Source organism: Pogona vitticeps, chromosome 2 (genome assembly GCF_051106095.1).
Source record: "Pogona vitticeps strain Pit_001003342236 chromosome 2, PviZW2.1, whole genome shotgun sequence".
Taxonomy (NCBI): Eukaryota; Metazoa; Chordata; class Lepidosauria; order Squamata; family Agamidae; genus Pogona; species Pogona vitticeps.
In genome coordinates, this window is record NC_135784.1 from 287,481,424 (window position 1) to 287,499,969 (window position 18,546).

Sequence of the window (18,546 nt, forward strand, 5' to 3'; positions counted from 1 at the left end):
CACCTGGCATAATGGAAGCCCTCAGGAAAATTGTGTTACTTAAGCTAGAAGAAGAGTAGATTCTTGGCCAGTTGGAACCATCAGATCATTCTTTCCAAAGCTGCAGTTATTTTCACATGATAAACTGACTGTCTGAGGCCTGAGTCTCTGTTGTCTTTGGGTCCTCCATGTCACATTCTTTAACATTTTCTGCGTATTCATTTCCAAAGCATTTCACAATTTAACATTGTCTTAGGACTCCTTACAGTAAACTTTAGAACTGTGGACACGTTTTGCCCTCCTTAAACTGAAACAGTGAGAATGGGGGAAGTGGAGAGGCGAGGCTGAGAGAACGGTCGGTTGTTTCATGTTCAAAGTGAGGTCTGAATGGAATATCTTCTGAAGGAAAAGTCAGTCACATAGCACTATACTGGTGCTACATCACAATGTTTAGGAAGTGGCAGCCAGTGGAGAAAAAAGCTCTTACATTCTGTGATTATCACCAATCAGAGGTTGTCAGAAGTAGCTCGCTAGCTCATCCCCTGTCTATATTGATTGGTGATTTAGACACAACAAAGGTTATGAGAAGGCTGAAAAAAAGTCTGCAGATTAACACTTGTTGGTAGCCTTTCAAATATCATGCCAGGTGTCCAAAATGCCTATCACACAATTGCATGTTGGCAGCCTCCACATCACTGGATTGATATTTTAACTGGCCCTGAAATCTCCAGGTTTGTAGTCTGAAAATGCAAGGGGAGGGGCACAACCTGGAAAAAATATTAAGAAGATCCTGATAGTGGGTGAGATGAAGGATTAAGATGTTTCCTAGGAATGTAAGACACATTCGTATGACATAACACGATTTTCAAATTAAAAAGCAGTTATCCTGTATGTGTGACCCATGTTGGCCTAGCTCTAGGACATTTAATAAAAAGCTGGCTGCACTGGCTATGGAATCCGACTTGAAAATACTGGTGACCGAACAACATTCTCAATATCCCTGAGAGCATCAATCAAGTGTTTTTAGGGCCAGATGGCAAGCTGTGCAGCACACCCCAATTTCACCACATTGCCCTGCAACACCTTCGGGGTTAGGCTCTAATGCCTAACGGTAGAGCAGGCCCTACATGTGGCTTTCCAGCATGTACTGGATATATGGTTTCTCTTCCTTCACTTTGACTGTTGTATGGCAACTATCACAGCAGAATTTTTCTCAGGAGCATGAGGAAGCTCCCTCTTCGTTCGTTTAGTCGTTTAGTCGTGTCCGACTCTTCGTGACCCCATGGACCAGAGCATGCCAGGACCTCCTATCTTCCACTGCTTCCCGTAGTTGTGTCAATTTCATGTTGGTTGCTTCGGAGACACTGTCCAGCCATCTCATCCTCTGTCGTCCCCTTCTCCTCTTGCCGTCACACTTTCCTAACATCAAGGTCTTTTCCAAGGAGTCTTCTCTTCTCATAAGATGGCCAAAGTACTGGAGCCTCAGCTTCAGGATCTGTCCTCCCAGTGAGCACTCAGGGTTGATTTCCTTTAGAACTGATAGGTTTGTTCTCCATGCAGTCCAGGGGACTCTCAAGAGCCTCCTCCAGCACCACAATTCAAAGGCATCAATTCTTCGGCGGTCTGCCTTCTTTATGGTCCAGCTCTCACTTCCATACATCACGACAGGAAAAACCATAGCTTTGACTATTCGGACTTTTGTTGGCAAGGTGATCTCTCTGCTTTTTAAGATGCTGTTGAGGTTTGTCATCGCTTAGAAGCAGTTATTAGTAAAGATGTGTATCACAAAATTTTTCTTGTTTTCGTGAAGGCTTTCACGGCTGGGATCTAATGGTTGTTGTGAGTTTTTCGGGCTTCTTGGTCGTGTCCTGAAGGTGGTTTTTCCTAACGTTTCGCCAGTCTCTGTGGCCGGCATCTTCAGAGGACAGCAAACTGTGCGAAACGTTAGGAAAACCCACCTCCAGAACATGTCCAAGAAGCCCGAAAAACCCACAACAACCATTTTTTCTTGTTTGTTTTATTTTGGGTTCTTTCAGGTGTGCCTTTTTCATTCTCATATTTTTTGTATGCCTGTCCTTTCATTTTACAGAAAAGGGAAAACCTCTTTCAAGCCATTTGTTCTGGGTTTCCCCATTTATGCTTTCTGGTAGTCCAAAAGTCCTAAAGAATCCCCCCCCCCCAAAAAAAGTAGAGAGGCATGACAACAGATAATCAATCTACTTCAAGAGCAAGCACCAGTACAACTAACAGCAAAAAACAAAACAAAAAACAAAAAAACACCCACACAGTCCAGTGGAACACTAGCACAGTCTCAAAGTTTACCTCCTTGCCCACCTAGATACACATCCCCATAGAGGCAGACAATATCCTCTCCAAACCCACCAAAACATACACATAGAATAGAATAAATACAAAGATTATGAAAAAGAAACTCTTCCATGTTTTGTCTTTAGTTACAATATGTAAGGTTCACCTTTAGCCATTGGTCTTCTATCCTTTTTCTTGCTGGGTAGGATGGCACACGATAGCAGGGATCTTCAGCTGTCTGTTACTTACATCTTGCCAGTCACTCTGTCAAAAACCCGAGTTTCACCGTGCTGAAATGAAAAAACCCACTTTTCCTGAGAGGGAGATTTACTGTACGTATATATTTACAGGCATTCTCTTATCATATTCATCATCACTACTAGCCTGTCTACTCACCGCTCCTGTTGTTCATTATGGTGTTATTAGCTATTCTGAAAGCTCTATAGGTAAAGGTAAAGGTTCCCCTTGACATTTAGCCCAGTCGTGTCTGGCTCTAGGGGGCGGTGCTCATCCGCATTTCCAAGCCGTAGAGCCAGCATTTGTCCGAAGACAGTTTCCGTGGTCACGTAGCCAGTGCGACTAGACATGGAACATCGTTTACCTTCCCACCACGGTGGTACTTATTTATCTACTCGCATTTGCACGCTTTTGAACTGCTTGGTTGGCAGGAGCTGGGACAAGTGACGGGAGCTCACTCTGTCGCGTGGATTTGATCTTACAACTGCTAGTCTTCTGACCTTGCAGCACAGAGGCTTCTGTGGTTTAACCTGAAGCACCACCACGTCCCATGAAAGCTCTATAGAGGTAAGTGATTTGTATAGTGATTGTATTATGACATTAACCACAGGTTTCTTAACCAAATGGCTACGAAACTGGCAAGGAAAAAATAGTAATCTGTCCCATATGAAAAGCTGACATTTTTGATCTTGTATTTTATTACATGAGATAACTCATCCAGTTACTGATTTGTGCATTAATGGTTCTGAGCTGACATGTTATGCAATGACGTTGTGGGAGGCCAAGCACCCTAGACAAGGCATCATATACTTGTAATCTGGCAAGATTCTAGGTAGCAGATAATTGAATTTGGCCCATCATCACCTTTAAATGCTAAACCGAGAGTTTGTTTATTTCATTTAGCCTTTAAAATTGTGTTTGCTTTGTATTGATTTTGCATTGTGCCTCCGGGGTTCTCTATGCACACAAATCTCATTAGCTTGTTGATTGATATAGGAAGAGGAAAGAGAATCCATTCCATTTGCCAATGATGGTTCATTGATGGGTGACCTAGCTGTACACAAACAAATCATTCCACTATCACCGTTTGGATCACGTAGGCTGCATTTGTCAACATATCGGGGATAATTACTGAAGAGATGCAGAGAATCAAAAGCCAAGTATATTAAGAACGAATAAGAGTGAACACAATGAACAGTACCTCTTTGTATAAAATGGTACAAAGCAAGTATGGGGGGAAAAGAGTCACTTTTCCCCCTAGTTTATGATATACTAGTTAGGAACCTCTGGCACAGATCTACTTAACAGTACTTGGGATTAAGGTATGAAAGATCTGCTGTTCCTGTCTCACAAGTTGTTTGTTTTCATCTGTGCATTCTGCCCCATTAATGGGATTTCCAAGATGCCCTAATATAGATTAAAGACTGAACAGTGAAATATATTCGTGTTCAGTGAAAAATATAGAACACAGAAGTGAAATGTTTTCCATTTTAGTAGTATTGGGCTTTAAAAAAATGGGTAGAGTAGAACGTCAGTGGTTGCTTATGCTAAAGTTCTGCTGGAACAACACAGTTGTCATCTGGCATGTGAACCAGATGTATTACAAGTAGAGATGGGCATCCACCAGTTTGCAGTTCGTGCCTGTTCGTTCTTTGGATCAACAGGTTTTTCTATGGTTCTCAGCCCCACCTACTGAAGTGGGTGCCCACTCAGAGGCAGTGCCAGAGCTTTCCTGCCCTGGCTCCCAGGCACTGCTCTGAGTGGGTGCCCACCAGAGGAGGTGGGGCTGGGAACTGCGGAACACCTGTTTGTCTGAAGGACGAACAAGCATGAACCACCAAACCATCTTTAGTTCTAAGCATCTGAGTAGAGGTACTTGCAAAGGCGAGCACGTTTGCTCAAATGTTTACAAAAACATATGATGGAAGAGAGTCTTGCTTTCTGGCTACAGGGAGAGGGAAAGGCACAAGTGGGAGTTGTAGCAAAGTATCTTTCCTTGCTGGGGACTGGAGTTATTAGTCATGATTGCAATGGAGAAAGTCTGGATTGTTCTTCTGAGCTCTGACAAGCATTAATCAAGAAGTCCTCTATTGATTAAGCATTCTTAAGAGTACCTAAACCATGATGCGTAGCATATAGAATTAAGTGAATATATTATATTATATTATATTATATTATATTATATTATATTATATTATATTATATTATATTATATTATATTATATTATATTATATTATATTATATTATATTTTTTTATTTATTTAACTTATATGCCACCTACAATACTCAAAGGTCTCTGGGTGGCTTACAACAATTTAAATAAGATAAAAAGATAAAACAATAAAAATACAATTAAAATATATACTCTAAGAATTGCCATCAGGACCCACAGTTGCTATTATTTCAATTAAAAATCTTCTGGAACAGGAAGGTTTTGACCTGGTGCTGAAATGACATCAGTGTTGGCACCAGACAAATCTCACTTGGGATGGTGTTCCATAGTCTGGGGGCAGCTGCCAAAAAGGCCCTTTGTCTACAAGCCATCACTCTTACCTCCTTTAGGGTGGCTCTTTCAGGAGTGCCCCCTGGCTAGATCTTAACTGCCGGATTTATATGAATGGCTTTATGATTTGTATCTGGGCACTGAAGTTCCTCCTTGTAATGCCTGAGGTCACTTCCAAACCTCAAACAAATGCAAGCCTATTGCTATAGCTATGTCTTGATCCATTTGTAGCATAATTTTATGTTTGTCTTCTCTTTCGTAGTGACATCTACAAGATTGTTCTTCCACTCTGGTCATCATGGTGAGTTCATTAAGTCTTCCACCTTTCCACAGTTCATAACTTTGGTTGAGTAATATGGTTCCCAGCTGGAAGCAAGTGTGTGTGTATGCTCTGAAGATTAATAGAATCTTTTTCTTTACTGATTTCATATCTGAGGGCTTCTGAAGGATAGTCTACTTTGTGGATAGAGGACAGGACATTCTAGTTCAATGAAGTCAATGGCGCACGTGAGTACTTGTAGCTTCTGGTATACAGATCACCAGTTCAATACCTGATCATTAATTACTAAGGATTTCATTTTGTATAGACGTAAATGGAGGACAACAGTGTACCATCTGACTCTGGCCTACATATCTTCAAACAGCAAAGACCAGATGAAACTAGGACAGCAAAGAGGTCAGCAGAAATAACGCAGGCATGAGATGACCACAACGTGGCTTGAAATCTATGGTTTACATATGTCTTTGCCATGTGAATGTGGATGAGGAAAAGCAAATGGTTTGTGCTGTTGACTTCTTATGGCTGACTGAAAAGAGTTTATTTGTGAATTCAGTAGCAGGAGGAATTGTGTTCTAGACCTTCAGGGTGCCCCCATGGTAATGGATGCATCAGTCACAGGGGCTAGGGCTGATGGAACCCCATGGCAAGTTCAAATCAGCAGTGAATGATAGATGTTGAAGAGAGGGAGGTGTTTCACCATGCCTGTAAAATCTGGGGATGGTTTGTCTCTGTGCAACTGTGGATATGATTGACCAGGAAAAGCAATTAAAGGGGTTTCCAGCATTCTTTGAAGAACATGGATCTTCCAACAGAAATAGAAGACATGGGAGCTGAAGAGCAAATTTGAACAGCAAATCTATGTTGGCAGTACTTTGTCTCTTGTAAAATAATAAACTCTGTCTCAAATCAAATCTTTTGTATAAAGCATAAATAGGTCTCAGAGAGAGTTTGCAATTTTGAACAGTCTACTGAGCCCAGATTTTAGAGAAGAGGATGACCACCCTTGTTCTCCATATTACATCAATATAAAATGATCAGTGGATGATGAACTGAAATGTGTGTGTCAAATGGCACTACTATAATTGTGTTACAAGATACTCCGTGAGTTGAAAATAACCAAAATAGAGTACCTGTTTCGGAGTGCAACAGACTGAAATAGTCAAGTCTGCCAAATGAAGTCTGAAATAGAAATAATCCATTATGCTTTTGCGGTATTTGGAAGCCAATACGAGGAATCATAAAAATCTGGGCATTTTGTAATTGCAAGGATATGCAAAAGTAATTGTTTTGAAGTCAAAAAGATTAAACATTCCTTAATATCTGGCTACTTTAATAATGGCTGTAGTAACAAATGTATTTCTGTAAATTTGTTAATTTCAGTGAGAACACAGATGTTTAAATCATCCAAATATTCTACTCATTGTCATCATCATGCACCATCAAGTCAGTTCTTTCCAGCATCGTTCAGGTAGAAAATACACAGAAGTGGTTTACTATTTCCTTTTTCTGGAGCCAGATACCTAAGCCACTGAAATATCCAGCCAGTTTCTGAATATTCTAAATATATATAAAACAAGAGATGTGATAATGGCAGTACTGTAGTACCTAAGAAAGTGAGAAGATATCTGTGAAGATTCTCAATCATCCAGGTGAGATTATCTGGAAGTTGAGTCATGGTAACTGGACTTCTTTCTTAATAGGTTGAAACATTTTGCTACTCATCCAAGTAACTTCTTCAGTCTGGCGAGAAGAGTCGTGCTGGATCAGACCAAAAGCCTGTCTAGTTTAGTATTCTGTCCCTACTGAGGCCAACCAGTTCATGGTGAGTGCACAAGAGGACAATAGCAGCTTCCGATTCATGTTGCCCCATCACTGGCACTGAGAAGCATATTGTTTCCAAGACTGTGGATAATATATAGCAGAGGTTCCCAGCCGTGGGTAAACCAGCTATTCTTTGACTGCAATTCCTAGAAACCCCACCGAACTCGTGATTAAGGCTTCTGGGAATTGCAGTCCAAGAACATCTGGATTACCCAAAGCTAGGAACCATTGATATGCAGCCATCATTGCAAGCCACAGGTTACTTGCCTAATCTCTTTTTAAAAAGTAATCCAAACTAGAATGGGATACTTTCAGTCAGACAACTACAAAATGTTGTTCTACTCTGTAAATGACAATATCAGTAGAAATGTAATGACTCAATATTGAGGCAAGATGTAGCATAGGCAATTAAAGGCTATAATGCAAGGTATGATTGAATAATACCAATTGGGCTCCATGAAAAACCTATCAACATAACCATCTTTCATACACCAAAGACATGTTTATATTCATAGGTGACTGGGATGCAAAAGTAGGGAACAAAGCATAAATAAATGTTGCCAAAAATTTGGTCTAGAGGACAGAAATGAAGCAGGAGAATGACACACATAGTTCTGTGAAGACAACAATCTATTCATTGCAAATACTTGTTTCAAATAACTGAGCAGATGGCTGTTCACATGGACATCATCAGATGGTCCATATAGAAACCAAACAGACTTCATAATTGGAAGCAGGAGACGGAGAAGCTGTATTCTCTCTACCAAAACAAGACCAGAAGCAGATTGTGGTACTGATCAAGAATTGTTATTATCCAACATAAAGCTGAAAAAGAACACTAAAGAAATCCTTGTGTCGATATATAATCATAACAGAATTCCGGATGAATTTAAAGTCCACATAACTAACAGATTTGCATTAATAAACCAAATTTACGGTGAAACAGAAGATATTATTAGGGAAGAATGAAAAAAAGTCAATTCCTATAGTAAAAAGAAAAGCATAACCTAGGGGTAAAAACATTTTCTTAACATCAGAGCTTGAAGAAGTTTGGTTTGTTTGTTTGTTTTTTGACAATAACCCTCAAAATTCTCTACCAACAGCAACAGTAGCCATGCTCACTGGGAGGCTCTGGGATTTTTAGTCTAATAATAACTTCCCCACATTCTGGGTAAAAAAGCTATTGTTGCACAGAGCTGTGCACTTCTTGTGAACCTTTTGATTCATTTGTTAGGCACCTTGAGTCCCTGTCCCAGGACACAAGAAGTATCGGAAATAAATAAATAAAACAAATTAAGATGCTTTTTCTGTTCTTGGAAGAGGGCATCTCGTGGAGGACAGTTCATCATCTGATGGAGAATTGTATGGGTTAAAGAACGCAAGAGAGAGAACAACCTGTTGTAGCTTTTATGAAACTTAAATGACAGATAGCAGCTAAAGCTTCTGGTTTTGTTCCCCTGGGGAACTTTCTGCCCCCCCAGAACCTTTTTGCCCCCTAATCTCCTTTTAGCCGCAAAGGTTTTCAAACGTGAAAATTCAGCACAGAACAATGTTACATAGTTTGCACTTACTTCTACTCAAAATAAAAGTTATTACTTTCTTCTCTCCAAAAAAGGAAGGAAGGAAATTATACCAACATAAACATTATTACCACCTGTCCCAGAGATAAAGAAAAAGCAAGAAGAGACCATCAACTGGAAGGTTTTTGCTGGCAGTTCTACCCAATCCTTAGTCAAGATGCTAAATTAATAGTAGGAGAAGCTTACTTATGAATAATATTTATATTCCTTTGTGGTTCATGACTGGACCACTGAATGGAGAAGGATGATTATAGGCACATGAATCTACATATTAGAGAGTTAAGAAATATGTGGCTGGAAAAATACCCACAAAACTAATAGCATAAATTAGAAGTAGCATGTAAGCCAAAAAGATCTTTAACCACCAAAGAAATTTGCAGGAAGCAGTGAAAAACATCCAGAGAAGGAGTCATTTCGATCACTCAAGGGAAAAAGAAAAACCTGGAACATATCCAGCGACAAAGCTTATGCAATGGCTTTATACAAATCTACACATCTTGTTTTTTAATTTAATGTAATTTCTGAATTTGCCATGAGACCAACTGGTCAAGCCATATTGGGGCCAAAAGTACATGGGGTATTAGCCATGGAACCCCACTCTTGACTAGAGTTTTGTTGTTGATGTTGTTGTTGTTGTTGTGACCAGTGTGTGAGATCCTTTTGCTCTCTGTTGTGTGGTCATTTTGGATTGGGCCTTCAGTCTGCACTGCACACACACACACACACAAAATTTGATTGAAATAAATTAGTTTCTTGGATGAGAGAAGTTTAAAATGGTGATGAGATGATGGCTATAAAAAGGTGTCTTACTGCCCAGCCAGTTCCTTCCCACAAACCCAGTTCTCAGCCAGTGTCCCCAGTTTGCCCTGAGCTTTGTACGCACATCATACTGATCACAAGGGAGTGATTTTCAGGTTTTTTAATTCATATGCTTTGTCAGAAAACCACTGCTGCCATATGACTAATATTGCAAAAGGAAAATTCAACTCAGACTGAAACAGACAAGATGAACAGACAGGAGGCTGGTCTCTTGGGACTAGGACAGGGTGAGTGCTTCATTTACTCTAAATTCTCAATTTTTTAATGATAAAGTTGACTTTGAAACTGACATTAATTAAGTAATCTCTGTCTCTCATACAGACTACCTTCAAAAGTTCCCAGCCTAAAGTTACAACACTTTATGCATTTCTGTTGTGCCCTGTGAAGAATTTACTCCCTTCAGTTGAAGGAATGTAAGGTACCAAAGCATCAGATAAATTATAGATGTGCACCAGATCTGAATGAAATCTGGTGTGTGAGCAGAACTGGAACTTGTGGGGCTGACTTGAGCATTTCTCAAAATGAAGGGAGCTTCACTTCTTAGCTTATAGAGCTAGACCTATAGTTGTAAGTAGCCATTTTGGTACCTGGAGTAATTGGCACCATCTCCCATCCATCCTTCTCTGAGGCAAAGTTGCAAGCACCCCATAAAAAAAGAGGATGGAGATGTGGTGTAACACCCCCCCCAAAGAAAGAATAAATGTGTCCATAGAAAGGAAAGTAAATAGAGCCAGGAGGTGCTGCCATTTATTTTCCTAGCACTGCTCATTAAATTCACATCTAGATTTTGTTGCCCTCTAAAGTTTGGTGACCGGAGACAAACCCCCAGCTGCTTCTCTCTAGTTACAATAGTAATCATGTGCCATCAATTAATTCTGACTTATGGTGACCTTTTTTCCAGGGTTTGCCAGGTAGAGAGAACTCAGAAGTGGTTTACCATTTCCTTCTTCTGGGGGCATCTTGGGACTGTGCAGCTTGCCCAAGGCTATATAGATCAGCTCTGCTTACAGGAGGCACAGTGGAGAATCAAACTTCTGACCTCTGGCTCTGCAGCTAGATACCTGAACCACTGATGTTGTTGTTGTTTAGTCATTTAGTTGTGTCCGACTCTTCGTGACCCCATGGACTACAGCACGCCAGGCCCCATTGTCTTCCACTGCCTCCCGGAGTTGGGTCAAATTCATGTTGGTAGCTTCGATGATGCTGTCCAACCATCTCATCCTCTGTCGTCTCCTTCTCCTCCTGCCTTCACACTTTCCTAACATCAGCATCTTTTCCAGGGAGTCTTCTCTTCTCATGAGATGGCCAAAGTATTGGAGCCTCAGCTTCAGGATCTGTCCTTCCAGTGAGCACTCAGGGTTGATTTCCTTCAGAATGGATAGGTTTGTTCTCCTTGCAGTCCAGGGGACTCTCAAGAGTCTCCTCCAGCACCACAATTCAAAAGCATCAATTCTTCGGTGGTCAGCTTTCTTTATGGTCCAGCTCTGACTTCCGTACATCACTACGGAGTACATCACTACTTCCGTACAACTGATAGCCATAGCCTAATGGTAATTCTGGTCCTGTATTTAATTCAAAACAAACAAATACATCATTTGTGACACAAAAATTACTGTAATGATTTGTCTGTAGTTTGGCAGGGACAATAAACTCAACATGCAATATTAAACTTGCAAAATGCATTCAGTTTTGGTAAGTGGAACAATTATTACAGCCTTTATTAGTGATAACCAGTGGCGAACACATCCCTTCAGATTTCTCAGTCTTAACTTTGATTTAGAACCCAGACTTAAACAGAATCTGTCTGAACAGAAGCTGTTCACTTGTCCAAAACTCTGAAGTGGGGTCTAAACTGAAATGTATTTGGCTGGTGCACTTCTTTATTATAACTATATAATAAGATGGTGATATCATAAAAGGTCACTTGGCAAATTAGATTTTATGAGTATCTAACTACCCTTTTCACACTGGTGCTAAACCCACGGGCACACACAGAGATAGCTGCAAGAATCTTTCCCTACTGGGGAAGAGTACCTGGATTGTTGTGTTTTATGAGGAAGGCTGGTTCCTTTGACTGAATGATCTAACCAAGGTACTAAGTGAAATTCTGCTAGCTACCTTTCCTTGTCCCATTCCGTTCATCTCCCTTGCAATGTTAGCATACCCTTTGCCAATGACTTATTCAACTGATGAAGGCATTCAAGCAGGCTGATACCTGCTTTCATCAGAATCTCTCATATTGGAACACAGAGGTTGTTTTAAGGAAGACATTGCATCTACAAACTTAGACAAGGAGTGTTAAATTATGTTTTGCAAAATAAGACACTACATACATTTATCTTTGTGGGTATAAACAATGGAGGGAGAGACCTTCTAAAGATCCACAGCAAAGGGAGTCAGAAACCATTGTGACTCTCTGCTATCTTTCAAAAAAGATGGAGCAAGGTGAATCCAACCATCTATTGAATAAAAGGCTTTTGGTTCTGTATCTTAAATATCAAGAATAACAAGATATAGAAATAATGGTATAGGACGGTCACCTCTAGTCTAGTTTCCTCCAGATGTCCTGCACTAGAACCCCAGATCCTTCCTAGCCAGTATAGTCAACATATCTGAAGGGCATTGTTTGGGGATGATAGGCACAAGACAATGCATGTCTGAACTTGTTCTAGCCAATACAGAGTCAGAGCCTGTATTGCTCAAAAATGGGCACCTTGTGCAAATTTGCCCCTTACAATTTGTCTCATCTAAGTAGAGAGTAACAGAAGATTATTGTGTGGACTGTAAAGGTTAACATCTAGGTTAGATTCCTAATCCCACATTTTATGAAAGTTAATGGGGAGGGGGAGTTGAGAGCTGTCAGCCAGCATCTTCCAGCCCACATAGCCATTGCCAAATTCTCTGCAGCAGGGGGCTTGGGGGAGTCTGTCTTTGAAAAGGGAGCTTTATCCAACACTGTTCCACCACTCCCAGCAGTTTGGAGCCCCTCATACAGCCTCTTTCAGTCATTTGAGAGAGACAAATACACACTCAATCAGTTACTGAACACTGAACTATTGCTCGTTTTCTGCATAGAAAACTTCCCTGTTAATTCAAGAATACATTCCCTGTTGATACTTCATATCACTTAGGATGCATTATTCTTGCTCCTGTCTCTACTAGCCTTTTAATGTTTATCCCAAGGGAATTTCTGGAAGTGCAATTTGACATCTGTAATGCCTTGTTTGCCCTACTTCCTTGAATTAGATCACCTCCAACTGTGTTTTCCCAAACTGGGTCCCCAGATTTTCTTGGACTAAAACTCTCAGAAGCCTTCACCACTAGCTGTGCTGGCCAGGATTTCTGGGAACTATAGTCCAAGAACATCCTGGGACTGAAGGTTCGGAGTCACTACTCTAGACATTATTCCCCGTTGCCTCTGCCTGAGGCTGATGGTTGTTCAATCTCAACAATATATATGGGTTCTCCACTTTTGCCTAAGACTTGGGTCTAAATTCAATTGCCAGTCCCCACTATAGTAATGGAAGGACATACTGTACATGGTTGATTGTTGGAAGAACTAACTTAGAGGTCCAGTTGACCTGCCATGTGCCAGTGTCTCAACCCTTAAAATTTGACTCTTTCACTGGGAATGTGCAATAGAGTACACCCATTGAATCAGTTGTTGAATGGTGAGCCAATGCTATGTAAATCCTATCGATTCAGCAGGCCTGCTTTAGCCAGAGTAGTCTAGTAGATAGAAACTCCTGACTAGGACTCAGGAGATCTGGATTTAAATCTACTCTTGGATATGGAAATTCAATTGGGAGTGGAACAGGTGAAACCATTCTTTAAATATCTCACATATTTGCCCACTCAGAGGTAGTGACCTGGCTTCCCTGCCCACCTCCTCCGGGCGCTGCCTCTGAGTGGGTGCCCCTTGGAGGAGGTGAGGATTCGAAGTGCTGAATACCTGTTCAGCTGATAAATGATAAAAGAAAATCTCTGTATGCTCACCGGGCGAAAACATTAATTTGACTTTTAATTTGGCACAATTGGCTGCTTCGACCTGCTGAATGAACTAAATTATAAACCTTAATTTATAAGATGCTAAACGCTGATGGGTCATTGTTTTGTCTTTCTGTACCTCCATAGCTAAAAAGAAACTTTATGTTTCAAGCAAGCAATGTGTGTGTTGGGGGGGGGGGCTATCCAGGAGAATTTGGAGCCTTTTGATCTCAAGAGCCAAGGTGTAAAAATTTCAGGGATATTGACAAGCCTCAAGCTGCAAGTACATGTACCTATTAAAAACAAGTATTTTCCCCCCACAAAAAAAGGGAGGGAAGAGTGGGTGGGTTCCGAGTCACAAGTCGAATCCAAGTCATTGGGAGAGGGGAAAAAATTGAGTCAAGTTCGAGTCGAGTTGCTGATGCGATTTAAGTTTGATGTGACAGTAATTCCCATGACTTGCCTCCCATCCCTGAAGAATTCGGGAAGAGTCCAATTGGGCCATCCACTTGTACTGGTGAGCAATGTATTCACCTCACCCAAGAGACGAATACAAACCTCCCATCTCTAGTAACATCCATTTTTGGACAATTTTTCTGCACCATCCATGTAACAGGTGTGCTTAGTCTGAAGAAGTGGAATTCATCCATGAAACCTTCCTACTTGTTTAATTTTTTAGTGGCACAATAAAAGGTATTACCGGCTCTTGTATTCGTGCACCCATTTACAGTTACTTTTTATTTCATTGACTTTGCACCATATAAAATAAGTTTCATATTTAGATTCTATTTTGGATTCTTTCTCTGTTGATCTAGGACGTGTGATGCACCTCAGCTAAGCAAAGGACATGAAAAGAAGATGCTTGCTAAGCATGACCTCTGCTGCTTTCTACAGGCCTATTTGAATTTCATTAATTGGGAGAAACCTTTGCCATGGCTATAATATGATCAACATCAGGAGCAGAGTCTTGTGAGAAAACATCTCAGAACTAGGTCATGCAATGAATGCCACTCACCTATCCTGCTTTTTGGCTTTTAACATCACTAAATATTTTGCCACCCCTATGTACTTTGTAGCACTGGTAGCTGGCTGCCTTTGAACTGCATGGCACTTTGGGCCTTGAGATTCCAAATAAAGAAACACAGTGTTCTCTCAGTCTATGCCCTAAAGGTAATGTTGGCCAACCTCTTTCAGACTCTGATGCTACCCTTCTGGATCAGTTACAGTTATCACAATCATGAGTGGGTCCTTGGACACAGGGCCTGTGTAGTATTTGGTGCCATGTTCTTCACGAACTTCTATGCCAAGAACCATTTCCTGTGTCTCATTGCTACAGAGTGTTATCTGGGACTTGTTTATCCAATAAAGCTTCATAGATTCCAGACACGGCATGGTGCCACCAAGGTTAGCATTGCTGCTTGGCTTCTGGTGGCCATTGACATCTGGCTAAAAAGGAGAGGCTCATAAACATGGCAAGGGTATTGTCCCAATGGCTACCAACTGACCAAGGACTATGCACAGTTCAAGATGGTGATCATGTGCTTCACCTTCCTTATGCCATGTGTGCTTGTGGGATTCTTCTATTTTAGTGTCATGCATGAGCTCAAGAAGATGGCATCCTTGCAAGAAAAAGGAGAGTGTGTGGTGTCATTTCTCTCATCATTGCTTTGTTCTTCTTGCTCTTTATCCCATACCAGGTGACCTCCTGCTATAAATATTACTGGCCATTTAAGCTGGAAGATGACAGGATCTGTGATTTTGAGAGAAAGCTTGTCACTCGGTGCTTAGCCATCTTGGATAACATAATGGACCCTCTTCTTTATATCCCACTCCTCAAAGATGTTCAGCTCGAACTCAAAGAGCACCTCCATTTCAAACCTTGCAGGATAGAAATCACATATAAATTTGAATAGCAAGATCTTCTTTGCATCCCACAGCTGGACAGATGCAACAGCAGCCTGCATCTCAATAAGTAATCTACTGAATTGAGACATGGGAAACCTAAGGGTTGACTGCACTTTATTTATGACCTTCTAGGCTCCTCAGTCTCCTCGGGTCCACCATTACCTGTGTGGGAATGGGGTGTGTATGGCAGCATGCCCACAGTAGATCTGATGACTTTGAGTGACTGTGCTCATGGACTGATTGGGCCTTTGGACCAAAAAATTAACTTCAGATGTATGTGAAGTTAAGAAAAGGACAACAATATTAACAAAAGAGAAGAAGTAGTTCATTCTTTGCTTTTTTGTTCCCAAGACCAATTTTCTGGTTATTTGCCACCTAGAGTGGTTGTAATGACTAGATAGGCGGGGTATAAAGTAAATTTAAATAAACAAATAAATAACTAAATAACTAAATAAATAAATAAATAAAGGGCCATTCTTCCATATCCATCTTTTTTTGTCCTGGGTTAGTATATATTGTCTAGCTACTGTACTCCAGCTCATACTGTGTACATCACTGAGTATACTGGAAAAGGACCAATTGTTTTTGTATCTCTTATTGTTAAATGATAACAAAGTATGCAGCTGTGCTGTGGAGAGAAGCATGAGCATGAGCTGATGGGATATGCAAAATCACCCTGTTTATGAATCTCTCTTCTGAGGGAGATCTGCTTGTTCCCAACATCCTTGTTTTTTTGGCAGTAGTTAGAAACATATCTATTTGGGGAATAAGCACACGTGTAATTTGTTTTCTACTACTGCTTGTTAATATGCTTGGGATTTCTTTTGGTTTTCTTTAAATCAGACTTTTATGATGTATGAGATATTTGCAATACTGATTTTGTAAATTTATAATTTGTGATTTTAATTGTATTTTTCTGTAGTTTTTTTAAGCTACCTTGAACTCCTATGATGAAGAGCAAGATGCAATATGAATGAACAAATGAATATAATGATTGGATTCCTACAGCTAACTGAGGCTTACTGACACTGAAGTGCATGTCAGATGTGTAACTAGGCATGTATGTGACCAGGAATGAAAGTAAAATATGCCCTGGCAACTTCTCAGTTAGCTGAAATTAGCCATGGCAAATTATGCAAGCCATACCAATAAGATTGTGGCCAAGAATAATGTTGAACAGTCCTCCACCTCCAGTATGAAGGGACTGAGCTATGTATACACAAAGTTCAATGGCAACAGAGTGCAGGGTGAGGCACCAAATTGGACATCCAAATTGAAAAGAAGCAAGATGATTGATTCTTATAGTTAAGTATCACTCATCCATCTGGACTGGAAAAACCATTTCTTAAATATCTCACATATCTTGAAAGTCCTATTTAGATTACTGTAAGTAAGTTACAGCTAATGACATATACATCCCCTTTCCATTCTGAATGTGAAAAATTCTGCAAATGTTTGGAAGAGACTGTCAAAAACAATCAGAAATGAAATTTGGGGCAACTGTCTCTCTAACGGGACTATTCTGTTTATATTTACATCATATTTTGATTCTGTTTGTATCTGTAATTGCCACCATGGGCTCTTGGATGGGGTTGTTTTTAGATTATTTTGGGGATGGGCATTTTTTTTTGTAACAACAACAAAACACTCCTCAGAATAAGCAGTGATCAAGAAAAATTGCCCAACTGCTAAAAAATTAGCTAAAACGTTCAAATACATTACAGTATTATGTTTATGTTTCACATTTGTAAACCACCAAGAGTAGTGGCATGCCACTAGGTGACTGATATAAATAAATAAATAAATAAATAAATAAATAAATAAATAAATAAATAAATAAATAAATAAATAAATAGCTAGCTAGCTAGCTAGCTAGCTAGCTAGCTAGCTAGATAGATAGATAGATAGATAGATAGATAGATAGATAGATAGATAGATGGATCGACAGATCGATAGATAGATCGATAGATCGATCAATCGACCAATCGATCGATCGATCGATCGATCGATCAATAGATAGATAGATAGATCGATAAATAAAGTGAATTTAAATCTAAATTGGAAAAACATATCTTAAAATACATAACATGCTAATATTAATGTAAAGAAGAAATAATGTATACTGTAAAAATTCTATGGAAAATATAAATGTAACTGATAAATACATTTACACAAATCACAAGGCCTACCAGTTACTGCTGAGTCCATCTTGCAAATATTTGGTTTCAAGATGAATTCTTTGGACAATGATTCATTCAGACAACAAAGAAGCACTGAAAGTTTAGTTCCAGGGCAAAACAATGAAGTATGTGTGACAATGTACATGGTTATGAATTTGTTGTAACTTCAGGTAAGAGAGCAGCCCTAGCTGTTTTAAACCACTTCAAATAACTTTCATTGAAAAACTTTATTTGAAACATTCAGATTTTATTTCTTTAAAATAGGACTGTCTATTCAGGGTACTTCTGTTCTTAATTCTGGTTCAAAAAACAAAAAAAGGCACACACACCATCACCACAACTCCCTCCCTTTGAAGTCCACTGTATATAGTTATTCATACAGTTATTCCTGATGTGCACCAATCTGTATAATATGATTCAACTAAAGGTAAGGAAGGAGGAGGGAGAGGGACAGTGATTCCAAGCATCTTCTTGGAAGAATTACCTCAAAAAACATACACATCTGGGCAACAAGGATCAAGCGGCAATGAAAGCTTGACATTTCAGCTCGTTTTTGAGAGAGCAAAGCCAGCTATTCTCAGCAAAACAGATGTCAAACCGTGATGTTGCTTTGAAATAAAAAGGAAGTCAAAGGGGGTTGACTTTGCTTCTTATTAAGAAAACCCAAATGAAAAAAAGGAAAAAATAATGAAAACTGGAAACATCTTTAGGTTACACAGCATGTATTAGGCACCTTCCTCTCTTCTCTTCCTCCCCAAACCCAAGGTGCAAATGTGCTACTGAGGTTTTAAAATGTACCTTTCATGAATATCAGATCTGGTCCTACTGTTAGTGAGTCAACTGTGTGAAGTGATGGATACACAAGGTTGGGCAGCGGTGGCAGTGAGGTGTTCTAGTACCAAACCATACAGGCCACAAGGCCGACCTTGTGCTCCCTAACCAACTGT

At 40.0% G+C, this 18,546-nt stretch overlaps 1 long non-coding RNA gene and 1 pseudogene across 2 annotated transcripts in view; one reads left to right on the top strand and one right to left on the bottom strand.

The window, feature by feature from the left end:
* Positions 1-5,895: 5,895 nt before the first annotated feature.
* LOC144586350 (uncharacterized) overlaps positions 5,896-18,546 on the bottom strand; it is a 31,396-nt gene continuing 18,745 nt past the window's right edge. Inside the window, exon 2 of the long non-coding RNA XR_013541131.1 lies at positions 5,896-11,089. This is a non-coding gene — a long non-coding RNA (uncharacterized LOC144586350). The remainder of the gene's footprint in view (positions 11,090-18,546) is intronic.
* LOC144586349 (G-protein coupled receptor 4-like) lies at positions 11,445-15,887 on the top strand (annotated as a pseudogene). The gene has a single exon (XR_013541130.1). The product of XR_013541130.1 is annotated as a G-protein coupled receptor 4-like (transcript).